This window comes from Papio anubis, chromosome 3 (assembly GCF_008728515.1).
Source record: "Papio anubis isolate 15944 chromosome 3, Panubis1.0, whole genome shotgun sequence".
Classification (NCBI taxonomy): Eukaryota; Metazoa; Chordata; class Mammalia; order Primates; family Cercopithecidae; genus Papio; species Papio anubis.
In genome coordinates, this window is record NC_044978.1 from 184,853,121 (window position 1) to 184,858,271 (window position 5,151).

The 5,151-nt window shown below is 42.0% G+C and overlaps 1 pseudogene; it reads left to right on the plus strand.

Annotated features, from left to right (window-relative positions):
* Positions 1–3,731: 3,731 nt before the first annotated feature.
* On the plus strand, positions 3,732–4,788 carry LOC110740834 (annotated as a pseudogene).
* Positions 4,789–5,151: the final 363 nt, after the last annotated feature.

Here is a 5,151-nt window from a genome sequence, read left to right on the forward strand (position 1 = left end):
AACTCATTGTCCCCAATACTTACCAAGTCTCAGGGGATGCAAGCTGGTTTACATTCTTAAATCTGAAAGATGGATTTTTCTGCATCTTATTGCATCCAGATTCATAATATGTTTGCCTTTGAATGGACTGATCCAGATACACATTCAGCCTCAAAACTAACGTGGACAGTCATCTCTGAAGGGTTCTGGGATAGCCCCCACTTATTTGAAAATGCTCTAGCTAAGGACTTAAGAAATCTACAGTTGGAAAGGGACAAAATTATTAGAATGTAGGTGACTTGCTCATTGCTAGCTCAACTAAAGAAGACTCAAATAATAATACTGTTAAGTTGGTAAATTTTCTGGGAACTTGCAGATACATGGTATCACCATACAGGGCACAGATTTTGACTCAAAGACTTAAATATTTGGAATCTATCTTAACCTCTACAACTGATCAACATCCCTAGAAGATAAAAGTTATTTTAGTCATCCAAGGGTCCCAGCCCAACAAATGACTGTGGGCTTTTTAAGGAGATGGCTGGGTACTGCTGTTTATGGGTACCCAGATTTGGATATGTAGCCAAGTCTTTATATGATACACTAAAGGGAAAGATTTAGAACTCCTAGAATGTAATTAGAACTGCAAGCAAACCTTCATTACTCTCAAGGAGAAATTGGGCTCTGCTGCAGCCGTGGGAGTCCCCAAGTTAGACGAAGCATTTTTTCCTTTATGTAGCCAAAAAGCAAGGCATAGACCTTGGGTAATCTTGTCCCAAAACTGGGGGACATTCCAAGGCCAGTAGCCTAATTTTCTAAGCAGATAGACCAGGTGGCCTCAGGGTGGCCTTGATGTCTTAGAGCTATTGCTGCTACCACTTTTCTAGTAGGCAAAGTTAATAAACTAACATTAGAACAGCACCTACAGGTTTTTGACCCCACACCAAGGGAAGGTGGTCCTAGAAGCTAAAGGGCACCAGTGGATAATAGGAGAATATTTATGAAAGCATCAGGCCTTATTGCTAGACACTCCAGACGTAACCCTTAAAGCCTGCCAAACCATAAACGCAGCTACCTATCTGCCAGAGTCCACAGGTGCTCCTAGCCTTTCTGGCATACACGTTGTATTAGTCTGTTCTCATGCTGCTAATAAAGACATATCTAAGGCTGGATAATTTATATTTAAAGAAAGAGGTTTAATTGACTCACAGTTGCACATGGTTGGGGAGGCCTCACACTCATGGCAGAAGGCAAATGAGGAGCAAAGTCACATCTCTTACACGGCAGCAGGGAAAAGAGCTTGTGTAGGGAAACTCCCCTTTATAAAACCATCAGCTGTAATCCCAGCACTTTGGGAGGCCAAGGCAGTGGATGACCTGAGGTGAGGAGATCGAGGCCAGCCTGGCCAACATGGTGAAACCCCGTCTATACTAAAAGTACAAAAATTAGACAGGCATGATGGTGGGCGCCTGTAATCCCAGCTACTTGGGAGGCTGAGACAGGAGAATCGCTTGAACCCAGGAGTCAGAGGTTGCAGTCAGCCGAGATCATGCTACTGCACTCCAGCCTGAGCAATGGAGCAAGACTATGTCTCAAAAATAAATAAATAAATAAACCTCCGATCTCATGAGGCTTATTCACTGTCACAAGAACAGCATGGGAAAGACCCATCCTCTGATTCGATTACCTCCCACTGGGTCCCTCCCACGATATATGGGAATTATGGGAGCTACAATTCAAGATAAGATTCGACTGTGGACACAGCCAAAGCATGTCACAGGTTATGAAACAAATTTATTCTAGCAGGCCAGACTTAAGAGAGATGAATCCCTTGATCATCCCAAGGAAGAGTGGTTAACAGATGCAAGTTGTTTTATGCATCGGGAAAACAGGAGGGCTAGATATGCTATTATTAGTCAGCACAAGAGAGTCAAGGCACAAGCCTTGCTGGCCTCTACCTCAGCTCAAAAAGCTGAGTTAATTGAACTTACCAGGCCCCTGCAGTTGGGAAAGGGCTTATAAGATTTCCTTTTATTCTGATTTAAATTTTTTATTTTATTTTAAGTTCTAGGGTACATGTGCACAATGCTGCAGGTTTGTTACTGGGTAGGTACTACATGTGCCCCATGTTGGCTTTGCTGCACCCATCTACCCGTCATTTACGTTACGTTTGAGTTTGTCCTCAAAGAATGTTTTTTTTTTTGCCAGACAGGGTCTGGCATCTGATCTCCCAGGCTGGAGATGCAAAAGAGTGACCAATCTCATGCTTACTGCAACCTGCTACCTCCTGGGTGCCACAGCGATCGCTCCCTCCTCAGCCTGGGCCAATGAAGCTTAGCTGGGCACTACAGGCACATGCCATCATGCCCATCTAATTTTGTCTGATTTTTAATAGACATGAGGTTTCACCAATGTTGCCCAGAGCTGGTCATTGAACTCCTGGCCTCCCAAAGTGCTGGAATTATAGGCATGGTGCCACCATGCCCAATCCGACTTACAGTTTTCCATTCGAAGGACATAAAATTTATCTCTGTAGTAACCATCATTCTTTGATCATAGATAATCAAAGTAAGATTATTTCTTGTTTCAAAAATAAGTCTCAGCCTTGTTAGATTTTGCCTGAATCATTTATGTAAGTGCAGCTAAGAACAAGAGTCTGACCACTGATAGCTCTGTGCTTTACAAGACTTCAAACTTGCTAGCAAGTTTTCATACTGAATCTCAGATTGGACTTGTTCAAAATGAGGAACCTTATTGAGGCTAAGAGCTGGCAAGCTCAAGAACATACTCATCAAACTTTCAGCTTCAGATCCTTATATTTGCTTATGCTCACTGATACCTTCACTCGTCTAGCTTGAGGCCCTCAAAATAGCCACCTGAAATATCCTGGGCCTACAAGGAAATGACTCCTCCGTTACTGAAATCTATAAGGCTGCAAAGTGACACGGGCCCACCTTTCACATCTAGGTGTATCCCAGACTGGCTTTTCTCAGAGTGCTTTGTAAGAATCCAATATGACCTCCACTAAAAGTCGAGACCTTAGTTCCTCTACAATTGCTAAAGGTCTGATAACTAGTCTGAGGTACACTGTCGCTAAATCATGAGGCCTATTTCTAGTAACCATAGCCTACTGCAGGTATGATACTAGCTCCAAAGTAAAACTTCCAATTATGTCCTGTTACAAGGTGAACAGATTTTTACTGGACTTTTGCTAACAACTATATCTGCTCATAGAGGAAGTAAGAGTCATTCGAGTACAGAAATATGTCAACAATTCTAGAGAAAGGTGCAAGGCACTGGGTGAGTATGGAAACAAGAGTAAATGCTCTATTTCATGTTTACGAAAAGTCAGTAATCTACTAAAATTGTTGTGATTTAGAGTTAGCTTAAGAGATGGCCAGGTGTGGTGGCTCACGCCTGTAATCCCAGCACTTTGGGAGTCCGACGATGGGCAGGATCACGAAGTCAGGAGATCAAGACCATCCTGGCTAACACGGTGAAACCCCATCTCTACTAAAAAATACAAGAAATTAGCCGGTGTGGTGGTGGGCGCCTGTAATCCCAGCTACTCGGGAGGCTGAGGCAGGAGAATGGTGTGAACCCAGGAGGCGGAGTTTGCAGTGAGCCGAGATCGCACCACTGCACTCCAGCCTGGGCGACAGAGTGAGACTCCATCTCAAAAAAACAAAAACAAACAAAAAAACAAAAAAACAAGAGTTAACTTAAGAGAAAGATATTTCTTTTTTTTCTTTTTCTTTTTTGAGACTGAGTGTCACTCCGTCTGAGTTTCTCAGTGTGGTAGGCAAAAACATGTTTATTAACAGGCCAAAATATCTAGTTTCTCTGTAAAAATAAGAAGCCAAAAGTATGTAAACTTGAATTACTTATGTTCAGTAATTAATGTTTTAGTATTGTATCTTATTTATAAATGATGTAGATATTTAATGGAAATATTTTACTTAGCTTAACTTTAAGGTTAAAAATTACCAAAAGTATTTTGGAAACTACTATTAGACAGATTTACTGTAAAAAACTTATTATTGAAATAATGAATGTTTTTCGCTTTTCACAAGATGGCACCAAAAATGAAGGAAGCTCCTGCCCCTCCTAAAGCCAAAGCCAAAGCAAAGGCTTTAAAGGCCAAGAAGGCAGTGTTGAAATGTGTCCACAGACTCCCAAAAAAAGAAGATCTGCACCTCACCCACCTTCCAGCGTCCCAAGACACTGCGACTCCGGAGGCAGCCCAGATATCCTGGGAAGAGCGCCCCCTGGAGAAACAAGCTTGACCACCATGCTATCATCAAGTTTCCACTGACCACTTAATCAGCCATGAAGAAGATAGAAGACAACAACATGCTTGTGTTCACTGTCGATGTTAAAGCCAACAAGCACCGGATCAAACAGACTGTGAAGAAGCTCTGGGACGTGGATGTGGCCACGGTCAACATCCTGATTCTGCCTGATGGAGAGAAGAAGGCATATGTTCGACTGGCTCCTGATTACGATGCTTTGGATGTTGCCAACAAACTTGGGATCATCTAAACTGAGTCCAGGTGTGCAGGTGGCTGATTCTAAATAGATGTATATCTTTTCACCATAAAAAAAAGGAAATAATGTTTTTCATAAGAATGACAACTTAAAATCTTAAAGCCTATAGATTTGATTCTAATTATCTAGTAAGTATAATATTAGCTTCTTGTAAGCACTCAAGCAGAATAGAAACTTGTTTGTTGGCCGGGCACGGTGACTCACACCTGTAATCCCAGCACTTTGGGAGGCCAAGGTGGGTGGATCACGAGGTCAGGAGATCAAGACCATCCTGGCTAACACTGTGGAACCCTGTCTCTAGTAAAAATTAAAAAAAAATTAACTGGGCGTGGTGGCAGGTGCCTGTAGTCCTGGTTACTCGGGAGGCTGAGGCAGGAGAATGGCCTGAACCCAGGAGGCAGAACTTGCAGTGAGCCGAGATCGCACCACTGTACCCCAGCCTGGGTGACAGAGAGAGACTACATCTCAAAAAAAAAAAAAAAAAAAAAGAAAAGAAAAAAAAGAAACTCGTTTGTTTTATATTTAATAGAATAGTGGTAACTCTGAAGACATAGTTGTTTTATTACACAAAAAACATTAAATTTATCTTATTTAACTAAGTTTTATCCAAATCGTGTTAACTTG